At 48.1% G+C, this 20117-nt stretch overlaps 1 long non-coding RNA gene across 2 annotated transcripts in view; it reads right to left on the bottom strand.

The window, feature by feature from the left end:
- The window catches only part of LOC138849707 (uncharacterized), a 30182-nt gene extending 10550 nt beyond the window's left edge, over positions 1 to 19632 (bottom strand). The window contains exons 1-2 of one of the 2 annotated variants that reach the window (XR_011388783.1): positions 19122 to 19582; positions 14063 to 14177 (exon numbers count right to left, since the gene is read on the bottom strand). This is a non-coding gene — a long non-coding RNA (uncharacterized lncRNA). Of the gene's footprint in view, positions 1 to 13378; positions 14178 to 19121 lie in introns of those variants that run through there. The other variant, XR_011388782.1, reaches the window with a different exon arrangement.
- Positions 19633 to 20117: the final 485 nt, after the last annotated feature.

Genomic DNA, 20117 nt, shown 5'->3' with positions numbered 1-20117 from the left:
CAGGCCAAGAATGTGATCATCTTCACTCATCTCTGTCATTTTTTTTAAAAAAAAAAAAAAGATTTAATTATTTATTTGAAAGAGATACAAAGAAGGAGAAAGAGATCTTCCACTCACTGGTTCATTCCCCAAATGGCCGAAACGGCTGGGGTGGGGCCAGGAGCTTCTTCCAGGTCTCCCACATAGGTGCAGGGGCCCAAGCACTTGGGCCATCTTCTACAGCTTCCCCAGGCCATAGCAGAGAGCTGGATCAGAAGTAGAGCAGCCAGGACTCAAACTGGTGCCCGTATGGGATGCGGGCACTGCAGGTGGAGGCCTAACCTACACCAGCACGCTGGTCCAACTCTCATTTTCTACCCACACGGTTCATCTTCTGGAATTCTCCAAGTGGCTAAGTCCATCTCCTTAGCTGCATGCTCTGTGCCATTTTCAGGCGTCAGTCAAGTGTAAGTGTCCTTGCCTAGGCTTTGTCAGATTTTTTTTTTTTTTTTTTTTTTTAGTATTTTAATCAGAGCAGCTTGTGTGCCCTGAAAACACATGAAGAAGACCAGCAGTCTTCTGCCCTCCGCCAGCCCCATTTCCCAGATGCAGACTTCATAGACTACACTTGAAAAATTCAAAAATGCGGGCCGGCGCCGTGGCTCACTAGGCTAATCCTCCGCCTTGCGGCGCCGGCACACCGGGTTCTAGTCCCAGTCGGGGCGCCGGATTCTGTCCCGGTTGCCCCTCTTCCAGGCCAGCCCTCTGCTGTGGCCCGGGAGTGCAGTGGAGGATGGCCCAAGTGCTTGGGCCCTGCACCCGCATGGGAGACCAGGAGAAGCACCTGGCTCCTGCCTTCGGATAGGCGCGGTGCGCCGGCTGCAGGGTGCCGGCCGCGGCGGCCATTGGAGGGTGAACCAACAGCAAAAGGAAGACCTTTCTCTCTGTCTCTCTCTCTCACTGTCCACTCTGCCTGTAAAAAAAAAATAATAAATTAAAAAAAAGCCAAAATCTGTGCTGCAAAAAATCGCCCCCCAACACCTGTTTCCCTGACCCAGGCCGTCTCTCCACAGGTCACCAACGTGAAACCGAGCCCCCAAATGTGCTTGGATGCAGATGCTAGATACCATCTGGCCCCAGTCTCCTATTCTCTCCCTCAGCTTAAAGTTGTTCTTCTCTGCCTTTTTTTTTTTTTTCTTTTGGACAGGCAGAGTTAGACAGTGAGAGAGAGAGACAGAGAGAAAGGTCTTCCTTTTCTGTTGGTTCACGCCCCAAATCTGCACCCAGGAGCCAGGTGCTTCCTTCTGGTCTCCCATGCAGGTGCAGGGCCCAAGCACTTGGGCCATCCTCCACTGCCTTCCCGGGCCACAGCAGAGAGCTGGACTGGAAGAGGAGCAGCCGGGACTAGAACCCCGGGGTGCCGGCGCCACAGGCAGGGGATTAGGCAAGTGAGCCGTGGTGCGGCCTCTTCTCTGCCTTTGATAACAGTAAAATTAACCGGCTCTGGGGAGTGGGACAGCTGGCTCTCCAAGGTCCTAACACTGGGCTCACGAAGTCCTTTGCTTTTCAAATAGATGAGCACCTTGATGTCTCAAGGGGACTTCTAGGTCCAGGCATGGAAATTTCAGGCCCAGGGCAAACAGTACCAAAGCCCACTTGGCCGTCATAAAAATTCCCTGTAGAGTACAGTACGGCTGACCAACCAGGGACTTGCAAATGAATTAAAGATGCGAGCAAACCCAATCACCCCTGTGACTCCAGCCACCCGCTCGTCACCCAGGAAGTCCAGCTAACAGCTGTCCCTCGCCTTTGTCCCCCTTATTTCTTGCTCCCCTCTGTGCATTGTCCTTAAAAAACACCGCAGCCCCCTCCTGCAGCAGGAAGGTAGTTCTGCAGATGTGCCTGTGCTACCCTCTTCATCTATTGTGGATCAAACTTCCCTTTATCCTCAAGCATTGTCCACATGAATTTGATGAGGCACCACGGACGAGGACTGAACTTTTGGTAAGCATTGTTGTTAGTTTCTTATGTATCTTGATCCCACTGATAGTTTTTGCCTATCCGGGAAATGGGTGTATCGAATCATCTGCCGCAGATGGCAGTATCCTGTAGATGTTGTTCTTCATAAGCATACTGCTGTTTTCACTTAATGAAAACAAACATTTTCTGAGCACTTTTTATTTCTAAAATTTTTTTCTTCTGGGAATGCTTTGCCTGCATCAAATCGTTTAATCCTCATAACAACTCCACATTTTACAAAGAAACTGAGGCACAAAGCTTGGAATTAGCAGAACTAGACTCTCAAACTCGGGTAGGCCAGCCCACAGAGCTCATGTGCTTGACCATGGTACCATGCTACTAAATCTTAGAGATGGATTTAGGTTTCCACGATTTTTAACGTCTTTTGTTGACTATATGTTCAGAAAAATATACAAATAGGGGCCGGCACTGTGGCGTAGCGAGTGAGGCCACCACCTGCAGTGCTAACATCCCAGGTGCTTCTCCTGGTCTCCCATGGGGTGCAGGGCCCAAGCACTTGGGCCATCCTCCACTGCACTCCCGGGCCACAGCAGAGAGCTGGCCTGGAAGAGGGGCAACCGGAACAGAATCCGGTGCCCCGACCGGGACTAGAACCCGGTGTGCCGGTGCCGCAAGGCAGAGGATTAGCCTAGTGAGCTGCGGCGCCGGCCGCAGAATGGCTTTTTAAAAGATTAATTAATTTATTTGAAAGGCAAAGTTACAGAGAGAAGGAGAGGCAGAGAGATTTTCCATCTGCTAGTTCATTCTCCAAATGGCTTCAACAACCAGAGCTAGGCCAGGCTGAAGCCAGGAGCCAGGAGCTTCACCTGGGTCTCCCACATGGGTACAGGGGCCCAAGGACATGGGCCATCTTCCACTGATTTCCCAAGGGCATTAGCAGGGAGCTGGATCTGAAGTGGAGCAACCAGCATTCCAACTGGTGCCCATGTGGGATGCCAGTGCTCCAGGCCACAGCTTAACCTGCTGCACCAGAGTGCCAGCCAATAGCAGAAATGTATGCTGTCACAATTCTGGAAATCAGAAGTGTGATATCAAGGGGACAGGACCCAGCTCTCTCTGGTCTCTAGCGAAGAACCTTCCTGTCTCTTCCTAGGTTCTCACAGCTCCGGGAAATCCGGTGTCTGCTCTTCCTTGACTTGTGGCTTCATTTCTCCAATGCCGCTTTGCGCTTCCGTGCCTTTCTCTCCATGTGTCTCTGTGTGTCTGTGTCCTCCTCGCTCCTTGGAATTAAAGTTTTTGTTCATTTATTTGAGAGAGAGAAAAACAGAGACAGAGAAACAGAGCTACCACCTGCTTGTTCACTTCCCAGATGCCCATAGCGGCTGGGGCTGGGCCAGTGCTGCAGCTCCCAAGGGCGGCTTGGCTAGACCTTGCGTGGCTCATCTCTGCACCCAGCATGTGGCCAGGCCCAGCAGTCACTGAGGTGGTCAACTTGGGTCAGAAGCCCACCCCTGATGTTGAGAGGTGAGAATACCTCACCAGAACCAAAAATGGGGCAGGAGTGGTGGCCTGAGACTCTTGGGAGGCAAAACAAAACAAAACAAAACCTGCATCCATTATTGCTAGTACAAAACAGCTTTATTTCGTCTTTACGCTAGGTTGATGGCTTAGCTGTGCATAACATTCTAGTTTTATGATAAAGTATTGAAAGCAAATTTGCTTTTTTCCCATTTTATTATGAAAAAAAGTGCAGAAAAGTTAAAAGAATTTTATTGTGGGGCTGGTGCCTGCAGCACTGGCATTCCATGTGTGCACCAGTTCCAGTCCCAGCTGCTCCTCTTCCAATCCAGCTCTCTGCTATGGCCTGGGAAAGCAGCAGAAGATGGCCCGAGTGCTTGAGCCCCTGCACTGGCATGGGAGACCCAGAAGAAGCTCCAGACTCCTGGCCTAGAATCAGCCCAGCTCTGGCCATTTCAGCCATTTGGGGAGTAAACCAGTGGATGGAAAACCTTTCTTTCTCTCTCTCTCTGTCTGTAACTCTGCCTCTCAAATAATTAATTAAATCTTCAAAATAAAAAAAATTTATTGTGAACACACATATACCTATTACCTACATTGTAAAATTAACATTTTCAAATCACATATGTTCATCTGTTGATCTTATTTTTATGCGTCTTGAGATCATTTGCAGTTATCACCACACTTTACTCTCAAGCACTTTAACATGCATATAATTACATGGAGTTCAATATTTTTCATTTGAATTAAAATTTGTACATAACAAAATGCACAAATATTAAGTGCATGTTTGATAAGTTTTGACCTTGCAACCCAAATCAATGTCAAGATACAGAACATTAACATCCCCACATAGCTCTTCACAGTAAATCTCCATGTCTATCCCCCCAGGTGTAATATGGCTCAGTTGTGTCCTTATAATTATTCATAAATTACTTATGCCTATTTCTTGACTTTTTGTGTTGGATAGGAATGTAGACATTAGCCTGTGCGTGGTAGAGGGGCTGAGGAAGATGGGAATTTTTGTGAGGTAGAATGAGGAAAAATGCAGAAAAAAACCTTGAAAGTGGACCAGCAGTTATACATTGAGTTCCAGCTTATTCCTGGGGGCAGCTTAGGAGAATCTTCCCTGCCCTCCACCAAAGAGGCTGTTAGTCTAATAGCACTGTGCTGATAAAGTCCTGGGAGGAGTTTCAGGAATTCCACACCCAGAAAGCCCTGCACCCAGGGGTATTCCAAAAGGGAGTGGGGAGGAGAAACTGGGCAGGAGAGGGGGCCCAGACTCATACCGTTGAGTCTGAATGCAGCCTGGCTGGGCACTCAGTTCTTTCCCGAGACACCTGCTTGGCCTTCAGGTGTATCCTTTTCATTAGCCTGCTAGCGTGCTTGCCGCTGCTCTCTGCTCAGCCAGAGTCGTCTTCTTGGGTGCAGACAAGAACCTCTGATCCTGTAACACGTGTAGCTGAATTCATACAGTATTTCAGTTTTTCTGAAAGTGTTCTGTTCAGCATGCTTTTGAGATTTAGCTATTTTTTTAAAAGATTTTATTTCTTTATTTGAAAGGCAGAGATAGATATCTTTTATCTGCTGGTTCACTTTCCAATGGCTGCAATGGGCTGGCCCGAAGCCAGGTGCCAGGAGCTTCATCCGGGTCTCCTACAAGGGGGTCAGGGCCCAAACACTCTGGCTGTTCCTACTGCTTTCCCAGGTACATTAGCAGGGAGCAGGATCAAGAAGTGGAGCAGCCGGGACTTGAATCTACGCCCAAATGGAATGCCAGCACCACAGAGGGCAGCTTTACCTGCTATGCGACAGCCCCAGCCCCAAGATTCAGCCATGTTATATTCTGTATCTTTTATTTTTATGAATACACCAGTTTATGTATCCATTCTCCCATGGATGGACATATGAGCTTTTTCTAGTCTTCAGGTACTACGAAGAAAGCTGCTGTAAATATTTTCTTTTTTAAAAAAATTATTATTTATTTGAAAGACAGAGCTAGAGAGAGGGAATCACTCACACACACACACACACACACACACACACACACACAGAAAGAGAGAGGTCTCCCAACTGCTGGTTCAGTCCCTAAGTGGCTGCAATGGCTGAGGCCAGGCCAGGCTGAAGCCAGGAGCCAGGAACTCCACCTGGGTCTCCCCGGCGGGTGGCAAGGGCCCAAGTGGTGTGGGATAAATAGACATGAAGTAGTTAATATTTAGGCAACATGGAACTCTTGTTTTGCTTCAGTGTAATGCTGTCTCTTAAACTGTCAATTTGATATGCACACCTTCCCAGAATGCACCTGTCACACCTGGATTTGAGACCAGGAAGCCTGCTGAGCCCCCGCCCCATTTGCATATCCAATTGGCGTCCTACCCCCTCCCTTATAAAAAGGAGTGGGGGAGAGAGAGCTGTGTCTCTGTGGGCCCTTCTTAGAGTTGCCGCTCTCCTTTGCTCTCTTTCCACCCCGCACCGCACTTGCAGGTCCTCATCCTGTTTTCTGTTTTACCACGGAACACACTCGGACTCTCCTGCATGCCGTCCCCCGTGGAGCTCCAACACACCTGCTCTCCCCCCCACCCCCCCTCCCCCTCTCAGAGAGGAGGGACGTTCCTAGTCACAGGTTCCATTTTTATTTTTTCTTTTCTCTCTACTTTATGGGTATATTTTTTAAAAATATTGGGGCCGGCACCATGGCTCACTTGGTTAATCCTCCGCCTGCGGTGCCAGCATCCCATATGGGCACCGGGCTCTAGTCCCAGTTGCTCCTCTTCCAGCCCAGCTCTCTGCTGTGGCCCAGGAAGGCAGTGGAGGATGGCCCAAGTCCTTGGCCACTGCACCCGCATGGGAGACCAGGAGGAAGCACCTGGCTCCTGGCTTCGGATCGGCACAGTGCTGGCCGTAGCGGCCATTTGGGAAGTGAACCAACAGAAGGAAGACCTTTCTCTCTCTCTCTCTCACTGTCTATAACTCTACCTGTCAAATAAAAAATTTTTTTTAAATATTTATTTATTTGAAAGGCAGAGTTACAGAGAGGCAGAGGCAGAGAGGTCTTCCATTTGCTGGTTCACTTCCCAAATGGCCTTAACTGCTGGAGCTGTGCCGATCCAAAGCCAGGAGCCAGGAGCTTCTTCCGGGTCTCCCACGCAGGTGCAGGGGCCCAAGGACTTGGGCCATCTTCTACTGCTTTCCCAGGCCATAGCAGAGAGCTGGATCGGAAGAGGAGCAGATGAGACTTGAACCAGTGCCCATATTGGAAGCTGGAACTGCAGGCGGTGGCTTTAATCGCTATGCTACAGTGCCGGCCCCTTTATGGACAATTCCTTGGCCCACTCCTGCTGGGTGTTTCTCAGTGTGGGGCAGCCACCCTCCCACCCTCACTGCCCAATAAACGTTCATATTTGCCCATGATTACAGCCTTGGTTGGTGTCTCTTCAGGAGGCAAGAACCTGAATCCAAAATTGATACATTCATTGCCCATGTGATAAGCACTTGGGCCAGCTTCCACTGCTTTCCCAGGCCTGTTAGCTGGATCAGAAGTGGAGCAGCCCAGGACTCAGCTGGCGGTACCTCTAAGGGCCATGATGCCAGCCGCCAATATTCTTTTTATTTTTATTTTTTGACAGGCAGAGTTAGACAGAGAGAGAGATAGAGAAAGGTCTTCCTTTTCTGTTGGTTCACCCCACCCCCCGCCAAGTGGCCGCTACGGCCGGCGCATCTGCGCCGATCCAAAGCCAGGAGCCAGGTGCTTCCTCCTGGTCTCCCATGCGGGTGCAGGGCCCAAGCACCTGGGCCATCCTCCACTGCCTTCCTGGCCACAGCAGAGAGCTGGACTGGAAGAGGGGTAACCAGGACAGAATCTGGTGCCCCAACCGGGACTAGAACCTGGGGTGCCGGCGCCGCAGGCGGAGGATTAGCCTGGTGAGCCGCGGCGCTGGCCAGCCACCAATATTCTTGTACATGGCTTTTGTATTCATAGTGTTGTAGAACAGCCCAAAAACTGGTTGGAGGAGTTGCTGTAGAACTCCCCGAACCAGATACCTTTGCCATACTTGAATAGCAAGCCAGACGCGGACAGCTGGGCGGTGAAAGAAAGTAGGAGATTTTTTTGCAATGCCCGGAGCAAGGAGTTGGGCAGCTGTCACTCAATTCCAGGGCTCGCTGAGAGAGAAAAGGTGGTGGGGCTTGAGCAGTTCCTGATCAGCTTGTGTGTGGGCCTTTCCTTGGTCCAAAGTGCGTGTGGCCTGCCTTTGACTGGTCAATAGAGGGGCCGTGAGGTTCTTTTGAAATGGCAGAGGTCTAGGGGTGGATTGGGTATTTGATCAAGGGCCTGTGAGGCTCTCGGCATAGAGGGTAATATTGACACCTTAACTATTGGGGTGATCCGAGTCTGTAACTCAGAACTCTGCTTTTACTCCCTGGGTCACTCCCTTAATTGACTGAGTTCATCTTAACTACAGATACCGGGGCTAGATAAAGTCTGCCTCAGAGGTATTAGCTCCAATAGCTTTCTTTATCTGGAATGAATACCTAGCAGTGAAGGTGCTGAGCCATAAGGCAGGTTTAGGTTTCACTTTATAAGAAACTGCCAGTCTTTTCCCTAGTGGATGGACCATTGTGTAGTCAATCAATAATGTTTGCGAGTCCTGGAGTTCTGGTTGCTCCACATCCTGGACAATATTTGGTGTTGTCAGTCTCTTACGTTTTAACCATTTTGCTGAGTATATAATGGCATTTCATCTTTATTTCAGTTTTTACTTCCCTGATATTGAATGATTTGGGACTTTTTTTCATGTGCCATTTCTCGATTTCTCTTGCTTTTATTGAATTGTTAGTGGAGATGAGTGGAATAAGTTCTTGTCTTTGCATAAGAAAGAATCCAGATGTGAGACGGTGACTGGTGGTCAGCAAGGCTGCAAGGTTTAATGGGGTTGGGCACCCATCAGAACAGATGGGCACCTCTCTGGACGGAATCTGAGAGGGCCCAGTCATCGAGACTGGGGAAGGCAAGGCTACAGAATTAGTGGGGAGAATACAGCGGACAGGCCTGGTGGCTTCTCAGGAGAGCCCAGAGCACAGTCTGTACTCAGATTCAGTCCTGAAACGCCCACAGCATTTGCAGTTGGGACAGGCCAAAGCCAAGAGTGAGAAACGCAGTCCAGGTCTCCCACACGGGTATCTGAGCCATGACCTACTGCCTTCCAGGGTGTGCATTAGCAGGATTGCAAGCAAACTTGGGACTTGAGCCAGGCAGTCTGATGTGGGATATGGGCGTCCCACGTGGCCTAAGTGCTGGGCCAATTGCGCCCCGTCAGTCTAATTTTTAATCCTTTGTGGGTGACCTGCTTTTCCCCCATTCTGGGTGCTTTCTGAATCTTCTGTCTCCTGATTACATCTAGTATTACCTTGTTTATTTTTCTGTATGCTCTTCCCGTCAGAAGATCCATGGCTATCTTAGCTCTGGCATACTGTCTTCAATGATTCTGCAGTAACTTCTATTTTTACATTTTCTCTGAGCTCTCTTTCTGGAACTCCTATTGGATAGTTCTGGGGCCAGGATTGATCTGCCATATTTTCTAATTTTTGTCTCTCTGTCTATTTGTAATGTCACGTTTCTACTCTTCTGGTGAGAGAATCTTATTTTAAGTTTCCACATGCTCTTTCTTGTTTGCTAATGGTGGTTTATTTGTAGCACCCCATTCTGATTTTATGTGGTTTTCATCTTCTAAAATATCTCTGAGAATACTGATTGGAGGTTTGAAAAATCCTTTTTCGGTTCCCTAATTTGTTTCTTCTGTAGTCAGCTTTTATTTTTGCATTTTTTTTTGAATGTAGCTGATGTCCATCATCCACCAATGACTTCAGGGTGCCTTTTTTATGCTTTTTTTAAAAAAGAGGAAGTGAGCTGATTTTGTTCTATGTGCTTCCTCTATGATTGCACACAGAGCTGGTTTCCTGCTAGTTCACTGCTCAGAAAACTGGAGAGGCCCCAAGAAGTCCCATGTTCCCAAGCGGAGCTTGCCCTTTAGGACAAAAGGGCAGGGAGTCAGAGAAAGCAGCTTTAACTGGTCACCAGCACTCAGCTCCTTATCTTTTAAGAGCATCTAGTTACCAGTTATGGCCTGTGGGGCCTCCTCTCTTTGTCTTTGTTGCCATGACCTTGTTCACTGAACTTGTTTACAGTTCTGATTGTCCACTGTGAGGGGAGACAGATACGTGCGTTCTTGCTGCCATCTTGAACCAGTGCTTTGTTCTATTTTATTATTTCCTGTTCCTTCTAAATGTTCATCATCTCTTGCAGTATTTAGGTCGGAATCTGCGCTGTCTCGTGGATGAACCAGGTTACTATCAACCGTCATGCCCTCAGCCTTTGGGTTTCCTTTCCCAGAAACTTCATTCTTGGGGACTCTGTTGTGGCACAGAGGAGTAAGCTGCCACCTGAGATTCCAGCATCCCATATGGGCACCGGTTCAAGTCCCGACTGCTCTTCTTCCAAATCAGTTCCTTGCTAATGCACCCAGGAGAGCAGCAGCAGATGCCTGAGTGCTTGGGCCCATGCCACCCTCATGGGAGATCTGGATGGAGTTCCTGGCTCCTGGCTTGGACAGCCTAGCCCTGGCTGGCCATTGCTGCCATCTGGGAAGTGAGCCAGCAGATGGAAGATTCCCTCTCTCTCCCCTTCTCTCTCTCTCTCTCTCTCTCTCTCTCACTGCCTCTGCCTTTCAAATAAATAAATAACTCTTAGAAATACTTTATTCTTTTCTTCCTTCTGTGTTCCCACATAAATCTAGTGAAATTCTCCCCAACTTTCAAAGCTTAACTAGGCCATACTTCCTCCATGAACCCCATATATTTGACCCCACATTCACTGATCTACTTATCTTACTAGTACTCCGCTCAGTGCCTGCCATTCACATTCAATTCTTTATCATAGGCTGGTATTCCTCACTCTTTTTATCTGCCTCTGCCTCTCTATAACTCTGCCTTTCAAATAAATAAATCCTTAAAAAAAAAAGTTGAGCTGGTAGAGTTCCATTTCAAACAGAAAGATGCTAATTCTTCTGTATTAAAGAAAAAAGTTGGCATAAACATTGACTGCTGAAAGCAGTGGTGATAGGCAGAGCCGCCAGAGTCAAGCAAGTGAGAGAAGAATGGGCAAAATCAAAATAGGAAAATGTGATTAAAGTTTAGTGTTCTCACAGTGAGTTCTCTGAACATTGCTGTTGGGGTTGCTTTTTTGTTGTTGTTGTTAATGTTTATTTTATTTATTTGAAAGACAGCGTTAGAGAGAGAGGATGAGAGAGAAATCTTCCAGCCACTGGTTTACTCTCCAGTTGCCACAATGGCTGGGGCTGGGCCAGCGGTGGCTTAACCTGACACACCACAACACTGGCCTCAAGTGTTACATCAGTTAAAAAGAAAAGAATACTTGGGTGTATCTCATCCATGTGGGATTCCTGGCTGGAGTTCCTGGTTCCAGCCTGGCCCAGACCTGGCTGTTTCAGCCATCTGGGGAGTGAAACTATTGGTAGAAGAGCTCTCCCTCTCTCTCTGTTACTCTGCCTTTCAAATAAATAAATAGACCTCAAAAAAAAAAAAAGTGTTGTCTGTTTTCTGCTCTAATGATCAGAGAAGTAAGTGATGCCCCCTAAATCTGAATGCCACAAAGCCCATTATAAACCATTTCCCTGCACACCTGTGTGAGTGAGCAGTAACCTCAGTGAAATCACTGAATGGGGGATTTCATTTCAGTTGAGTCCAGGGACTGGCAAACTACAACCTGCAGGACAACTGCCTGTGTTGGTAAAGCTTTGTTGGAACACAGACGCCAATGGTGTTTATATCCGGGTATTATCTAAGCTGCTGTCATGTTACCCCTGAGTTGAGTTGTTGAAACAGAGAGAGTATGACCTGCAGGGGTACTTACTATTTCCCTGTGAGGAGAAGTTTGCTGGGGAGCCAGCACTGGGCTTCAGTGGGTTGAGCTGCTGCCTGTGATGCAAGCATCCCATACGGGTGCTGGTTTGAGACCCGGTTACTCCACTTCCCGCTCAGCTCCCTGCTAATGCACTTGGGAAAGCAGTGGAAGATGGTCCCTCTCTTTCCTCTCTATATCTCTGCCTTTCAAATAAATAAATAATAAATTATTAAAAAAGAGTTTGCTGACCTCTGGTCTAGATAATTCTTCTACAGAAGTGGAAGTCTTTGGTAAATATCCTTACATAGGCACTGTGTACTCAAAAGATGTTGACAGTAGTCAGCCAGTCTCTAAGTACCTCTGTCTCTTCCTATTCACACCCACGTGCAGCCACTTCCATGCTGATTGATTTGAAAGAGCGCATGCGCAAGAGAGGAGCGCCAGAGCCAGAGATCTTTCACCTGCTGGTTCACTCCCCAGATGGCAGCAACAGCTTGGGCTGGGCCAGGCCAGGGCCAGGAGCTTCATCCTGGTCTCCCACATGGGTAGGTAGCAGGGGCCCAGACACTTGGGCCATCTTCTGCTGCTTTTCCCAGGTGAACTAGCTGGGAGCTGAATCAGAAGTGGAGCAGCTAGGACTTAAGCCAGTGCCTATATGGGATGCTGGTGCTTCAGATGGGGACAGTATGCCATAGTGCCAGCCCCTGAGGCATTCAGAGAGAGAGAGAGAGAGAGAGAGAGAGAGAGAGAAAGAGATCTTCTATCCACTGGCTGACTCCCCAAGTGGCTAAAACAGCCAGGGCTGGGTCAGACCAAAACCAGGAGCCAGGAGCTTCTTCCAGGTCTCCCATGTGGGTGCAGGGGTCCAGGGACTTGGGCCATCTTCTCAGGCTGTTAGCAGGGAGCTGGATGGGAATTGGAGCAGCTGGACATGAGCCAGAGCCCATAGGGGATACTTGTGTCTCAGGTGGCCGCTTAACCCACTGCATCGCCACAGTGCAGCCCCAGTCCACACATCTGTAACTGAGCTAAGTAATACTGTTGGATAATGATGGTAGGCACAAAGAATGAGAAGTGGGAAAGGAAAAAGGAAGAAAGAAGATAAAGGAGCAGTTTCAAAATAAACTTATGGAGATTGGCAGTGCGGCATAGTGGGTTAAGACTCTTCCTGTGCTGCCTGCATCCCATATTGGCACTAGTTCCTGTTCTAGCTGCTCCACTTCCTACCACTCCACTTCCCACCCAGCTCCTTGTTATGGTCTGAGTAAAAGCAGTGGAGGGTGGCTGAAGTGTTTGGATCCTTTCACCTATGTGGGGGACCAGGATGAAGCTCCTGGATCAGCCCAGGCTATTGCTGCCAACTGGGGAGTGAACTAGTAGATAAAAGCACACTCTGTCTTTCTCTTGCTTTTGCTCTCTCTCTCTCTCAACTCTTTCAAATAATTAAGTAAATCTTAAAAACATATGGTAGGGGTGTGAGTGTTCATCTGCAGGTTTGACTGGGTCTCAGCTCTGTGCCAAAGTCCACTACGAGGGCTGTTTACCTGGTCAAGCCTCATTTTTGAATCCTACAACTTGTTCTAGACTCTCAGGAACTGTTCATCTATCAGCCTGCAAATAAGTAAAGACTTCCATAATTTGGGTGTGCGTGAAATAGGGGGAGACTAAAGGAGAAAAGAATGAGCTGTCCCGACATCCCTAAATAATGGGTAAGCAAAGACCTCAAAATAAAGCCTCTCCTTTTTATGTCTTTTTTTTGTTTAGTAACATGTGACGTATGGGAGGTCTTAGTGTGCTAGAGTCCACAGCAGGAATGGTTCCTACTGGACCATGAATGTTTATTTGACTACATGATCATGGTTGTCTGAGACCGCAGATCTGTAGGCTGAACTCTGAAGGCCTGGTGCTGCTGCTGTTAGGAATAAACTGTTGAGAACCAGAAGTAGTTCTCTGGGTCCATGGAGTCAAGGCAAACAGCTGGTCTTTGTCGACGTCTTTCACATTTATTGAAGCAGTCATCATAAATGTGGCCAGACATCAAGACCCATGACTGATAAGCCTTAGAGCAACAAGGAAAGAACAAAATATTTGAGAACTCCTGAAAAATCTAGTATGCTTGTTGGTCATACATATGGGGTGGGGTGAGAATGTTGAGAAAATTAGATTTTTGTAAGAGCAGAGAATGTGTGTATGGATTTTTTTTTTAAGAATTTTCATTTATTTTCCTTGAAAGTCAGTGTTACACAGAGAGAGAAAGAGAGGCAGAGAGAGAGAGAGGTCTTCCATCCAATGGTTCACTCCCCAGATGGCCGCAATGGCTGGAACCGCACGGATCCCAAGCCAGGAGCCAGGAGCTTCTTCTGGGTCTCCCATGTGGGTGCAGGGGCCCAAGGACTTGGGCCATCCTCTACTGCTTTCCCAGGCCACAGCAGAGAGCTGGATCAGAAGAGGAGCAGCCGGGACTCAAACCGGCGCCCATATGGGATACCGGTGCTTCAGGCCAGGGCATTAACCCACTGCGCCACAACACTGGCCCTGGATGTTGTGTTTTGAAGGTAAGAGAAGACTGGTTCTTTTTAAAATACTGAAGAACAATTGTTAAATAACTGGCTGTCTTACTGTCACATACTTGTTACTGGGCAAAATCACCAGGCCCTTGCTGCTCACCAGTTGAACCAGAGACCGGAGTCAGCGAGAGGAATGAGTTCACTTCAAGAAGTCTTGGAGAAAGAGTGTGCTTCTCTGGTGTGCTTTCTCTGTCCCAGGAAGCCAGCAAATAGAGCTTTTAAAGAGAAAAGGTGTTAGGTTTTAGGATTTTAGGGCTTGCAGAGGCACAGAGATGACAGCTTAAAGCCAAAGAGACTTTTATTGTAGAAAGGAGGCAGAGATGAGGTTTGGGATAGGATTGTAGGCCGCCCAGGGAGCCGGTGGGGAGCTGACATTGAGTCTACTTCTGTCACCTTTTTTGGGAGGGGTCCTGTTGCAGAAGGGCCTGTTGGTAAAGCCACCCCCCCCCTTTTTTTTTTTTTACAATGTCTTGTTTCAGCAATTTGGCACATCCAGGTAAGGGGCTTTCCTAAGTAACAGACATTCTACTAGCCTTTAGATGGTCTGTGCTGTGGCTTAATAGGTTCTAATCAGGGGTAGCTGCAGATGGAGGTTAGAAAAAGACTCTAGTCGATTGACAGACCCTCAGGCTGTGTTCTTTTTTTTTAAATAAGATTTATTTTATTTTATCTGAAAGAGTTACAGAGAGAGGTAGAGTCAGAGAGAGAGAGGGAGGTCTTCTATCTACTGGTTCACTCCCCAAATGGCTGCAATGGCCAGAGCTGAGCTGATCTGAAGCCAGGAGCTTCTTCCAGGTCTCCCATGCTGGTGCAAGGGCCCAAGCACTTGGGCCATCTTCTACTATTTTCCCAGGCCATAGCAGAGAGTTGAATCAGAAGTAGAGTGGCCGGGACTCGAACTGGCATCCATTTAGGATACTGGCACTGCAGGCTGGGGCTTTAACCCGTTGTGCCACAGCGCCCACCCCAGGCTGTGTTCTGATGATGGCATCAGCCAGGTGGAGGCCTCCCAGCATGGAGCTCAACTGTCCCCAGTTCATGGCTGCATACTTTCTCTTTAGCTGGGTGTGAGGTCTGCCATTCCAAGCCATCTCCTCTCAGTAGCTCCTGAAATCCTCACGCAACCTTTCCTAATCAGTCACAGGCCATTCACAGCACCAGCAGCCGGCCCTTGTCAGCCAAGGCATGGAAAGGGAAGGGAAAATGCCTTCATCAGGTTACATATTTAGGCCAAGTAAGCACCTGCTTGAGTCATCCTTTCTTAACTTGGTATAAATACGGGAGATTGGGATGTGCAGGGTCAGCTTTCCTTAAGGTGGGAAGTTAGCCTAGGAGCCCTCCCGGGCTGGGCTGGATGTGTTTCTGCAGGCAGGAGGAAGGAATAGAATCTGTTGAAGTTTTGTTAAAAATGCTTCCTTCAGGAGCAGGAGGATATTTAGACCAGCAGTTAAAAAACTGGTTAAGATGCCCTTGTTCCACATCTGGGTTCCTGGGTTTGAGTCCTGGCTCGTGACTCCAGCTTCCTGTCAAAGCAGACTCTGGGAGGCAGTGGCGATGGCTCAAGTAGTTGAGTCCCTGCCACCCACATGGGAGACCTACATTGAATTCTTGGCTTCCAAAGTAGGCCCAGGTCAGCCCTGGCCTTTGTGGGCATTTGGGGAGCTCACCCGCAGATGGGAGATCTGTCTCTCAAACAAAACATTTTTTAACTGTAACTTCTTCATTTCAGCCAAGAAAATTTGACACATGTATCTAACAATGGAATTTAAAATCCCAGAGGGGATATAAGCAGATACTTTTAGTCAACACAGTCATCACTCCACAGATCCCATTGTGTTTGAAGCAGTTCAAGTAAGTTAGCAAAGCTAAATCTGGGGTATTTCTGGCTTTCATTTGAATTTTCTTGAGGAACTGTTACAGAGTGGCTTTTAAGAACTGTTTTCCTTCAGCCATCATTCCTATTTATACCCTTTGTGCCTCGTCGGGGAAAACAAACTCCAAATGTTTTCCTCCGTCTGGGCACAGTGCTGCTGTTTCCTGCCTCATCTCACCAAGAGCTGGCACAGCCCCATAGTCCACTAATTCATAGAATTTGCCCACCTTGGGGCTGGTACTGTGGCACAGTGGCTCAGTGGCTCAGTCTCTTCCTGTGGTGTTGGCATCCCATATGCGTGCTGGTTTGGGACCCGGCTGCTCCACTTCTGATCCAGCTCTCTGCTATGGCCTGGGAAAGCATTCAAGATGGCCCAAGTCCTTGGGCCCCTGAACCCACGGGGGAGACCTGGAAGAAGCTCCTGGCTCCTGGCTTCGGATTGGCTCAGCACTGGCCATTTAGGCCATTTGAGGAGTGAACCAGCCAATGGAAATCAGTCTCTCTCTCTCTCTTTCTCTCTCTCTCTCTCCCCCTCCCTCTATGTAGCTCTGCCTTTCAAATAAATAAATAATCTTAAAAAAAAAAAAAAAAGGAATTTGCTCGCCTTGCTGCCAGGTTACCCCCATCTTTGTTTTTATAGTAACCAAGACTTAAAACTCCATTGTTTCTTCAACATCTTCTCCAACCTGTTTTTTTTTTTAATGATAATTATAGTAGTGTAAAAATACTTCAAGGTGTCTTCGAAACAATACCAAACACAGAGGACACGAAAGTATAAAAAAAAAAGGTGCACTGCAATTTAAAACTAAAGGACACAAGAAAGTGAAAAAAAAAAAAAAACCCAAATATTTGAAGTCACATTTCTGGTAGGGGGCTTATATCTAGAATAAAGAACTCCTACACTTCAATCATTTAAAAAAAATCCTTGAATTTAAAATATAGGCAAAAGCTCTCAGCAGACATCGCTAAAGATAGAATGGCCGATAAATACACTGGGGAAAGGCAAGCCACAGTCGCTCCAGCTACAGCGCAATCAGCAGAACTGCAACACGGGTGTAGAGAAATGGGACCTTCACACACTGCTGGAAGCAATGGAAAATGGTGCTTGCGAATGATTTGGAAAGCCAACTGATAGCTCCTCATGTCAACATGATAACTTGTCAACATTTAACTTGACATTTCACTCCAATAGAATTGAAAAATGTGTTATCTAGGAGATGGCTTTGTGGCACAGCAAGTTAAGCTGCTGCTTGCAATGTCAGCATCTCATATCAGAGTGCTGGTTCAAGTCCTGGTTGTACTGCTTCCCATCCAGCTTCCTTCTGGTGGTCCTAAAAAGGCAGAGCTGATGATGGACCCAGGGCTTGAGCAAGATGGACCCCGCTCCTGGCTCCAGTCCTGGCTGTTGCAGCCACTGGGGAGGGAGCCAAGGGGTGGGAGATATCTCTTTCTCTCTTTCTTGCTGTGCCTTTCAAATTAATAATTTTTTTTGACAGGCAGAGTTAGACAGTGAGAGACAGAGAGACAGGTCTTCCTTCTGTTGGTTTACCCCCCAAATGGCCGCTATGGCTGATGCACTGCGCCGATCAGCAGCCAGGAGTCAGGTGCTTCCTCCTGGTCTCCCATGCGAGTGCAGGGCTCAAGCACCTGGGCCATCCTCCACTGCCTTCCCGGGCCACAGCAGAGAGCTGGACTGGAAGAGGAGCAACCGGGACAGAATCCGGTATCCCAACCGGGACTAGAACCCGGAGTGCCGGCACCGCAGGTGGAGAATTAGCCTAGTGAGCCACAGCGCCGGCTTCAATTAATAAATTTTTAAAAAAAGAAAAGTAGGGACTGGTACTGTGGAGTAGCGGGTTAAGCCTCCACCTGCAGTTTCAGCATCCCATATGGACACCAGTTCAAGTCTGGGCTGCTCCACTTCTCATCCAGCTCCCTGCTAATGTGCCTGGGAAAGCTGCAGAAGATGGTCCAAGTTCATGGGCCCCTACATGCATGTGGGAGACCTGGAGGAAGCTCCTGGCTTCTGGGTTCAGATGGGCCCAGCTCTGATCGGAACATTTGGGGAGTGAACCAGTGGATGGAAGACCCCTCTCTTTGTCTCTTCTCTCTGTGCCTCTACCTCTCAAATAAACAAATACATCTTTAAAAGAGAAAGTAAAATACAACTATACAAAATTTTAAACAAATGTGCAGAACAGCTAAAAAACAACAACCTATTAACTGATGGATAAACAAAATATGCAATAGCCATTTAACAATTAAACATAAAAAGGAATTATTTATTGATTCATGCTACAACATGAAACTTGAAAACATGCTAGGTAAAGAAACCAGTCGCAAAATACCACATATTCAGTGATTTCCATTTATATGACATTTCAGGAAAGGTAAATCTACAGACAGAACTCAAATGGGTGGCCGCCCAGGGCTTGGAGAGAGGAAGGGGAAATGGTACAGGTTTTCTTCCTGAAATAAGCTGATGCCTGCACAATTCTGTGGCCACCTTAAAAACCACCAGATTTTCAAGCAGGTGAGTAGTATGGTACATGAACTGTATTTCAGAAAAAAGCTGTTATTTGATTCTTCCATGATGAGGATCACATGAAAATTAGGGCCAGTGCTAATGTTACGGGAAAACGGCGGCAGATAAGATATTATTGCCTAGGTTCTTTGTCTTCCGTGGAAGAATTGTTTCCAAGCGGACGAGCAGAGTTTTAAAAAGCAAGATTTATTAGTCAAAGACCTCCAGTCAGAGCGGAGTGGAGGGGGCTCCCAAGAGAGGAAAAAACCCGAAGTGGTCCCCGGAAGTGAATATTTAAGCACAATTTTGATTGACATTCAGTTACAAGGCAGGGACAAACACATCAAAAGACCTGACGCGTTACAGTCCTTTATGCTATCTGGCTTGCTCAAGATAAAACAACAAGCCATCCAGAAGGGCGGATAGGTAACTTGGAGCTCAGGAGGATGGAATGACCACTCCCTTGCTATTCTCATGGCAAATCTGGAAGCTCCCAAGGAGCGGGCAGGGGGCACTTCTGACCTTGCCAAGGGTAACTTTTGAGGGGGACATTTCCCACCCTCAATTTCCAGGCTGCCTATTACACCATCTGACTCTTCACACTATTTCTCTCTCCTAACCTTTTTTTTTTTTTTTTATTTTTCCTAAACCAGTGCCATAAACTACATATCTTCAGTTTTACCCAGGAGAGTTTCCCACTGTTATGTGATTGTGCAAATGAACCGTAGCAAAATGCGAGCTCTGTTTCTAGGTTGGAAATACCTTGGTTTTGGACGATTCCCACCACTCTACTGTGGTTCACGGGTGAAAAGGGTGCGTGCAGCTCATCTATTTTGCTGTCACCAACAGAAAGGCAGCAACTTGGGGACCCGGTGGACCTCTACCTTTCAACGCGGAGCTGCTAATAGAGGAGCCACGGGGCTGTACTTGGAGAAGAGACCTTTGTTGATGACTTGTGCAACTCCGTTTTTACCAGAACGTTAGCGCTCTCGAAAACCCACTCGACGCGATTCCTCCCCAAGGACGTTAGATCCGTGCTGCTGGGAGATCCTGGTGGAGAATGTCTGACGGTGGGGAGAAGCTCCTGCGGCTTCTCTCCCAGCTCGCAGAGCGCGAACCCCGCAAAGCCCGGGACAGCCTTCCCCGCCCGGGCACGTGGCGCGGGGCCGTGGCCTCAACGCCATCGGAGGCTGCAGACGCCCGGGGGCCGACCTCCAACAACCAAGTGAAAAGGGAACTTTCTCCACACACTTTCCTTTTCCCCGCCTCGCCCCGCCCTGGCCCTGCCCATCCCCCCCGCCACTGCGCGGCGTTAGCTCCGTTCCACGCCCCGCCCGAGCCCACATGGAGAAGATCCGGGACGAGGTGAGACTGCATCCGGGTGCTTTGCCAGGGCGGGTGCGGGGCGTGTCTTTATGACGTCAGTGGGAGAGGCGCCCCCCCCCCCTTCTGGAGACGGGGACCTCCTGACGGAGGGGGGCGGAGAGAGAGGCAAGGAGCCCCTTTCCCCGCCCACAGAAAGTCCATGATGGAGAAAAGGGGATTCTCTATTGTCAAACTCACTTTCGAGGTTGGAATACTAAGTAGAAAGGAAAAATTCAAAAGTTCACAATTTAAAAGTGTTTATAATATCTTCTCCTTCTGATATGATTTCCTCTTTTCTTGGTGGCCCTGCAGAGCTTTCCGCCTCCAGGCTCGCTTCCCCCCCACACTCCTGCACACATGGTGCAGTCCCGGGGTAGGCGCAGCCGCAGAAGG

The sequence above is a fragment of the Oryctolagus cuniculus genome, chromosome 5 (genome assembly GCF_964237555.1).
Source record: "Oryctolagus cuniculus chromosome 5, mOryCun1.1, whole genome shotgun sequence".
Classification (NCBI taxonomy): Eukaryota; Metazoa; Chordata; class Mammalia; order Lagomorpha; family Leporidae; genus Oryctolagus; species Oryctolagus cuniculus.
This window is presented reverse-complemented; position numbering and strand designations above follow the sequence as displayed.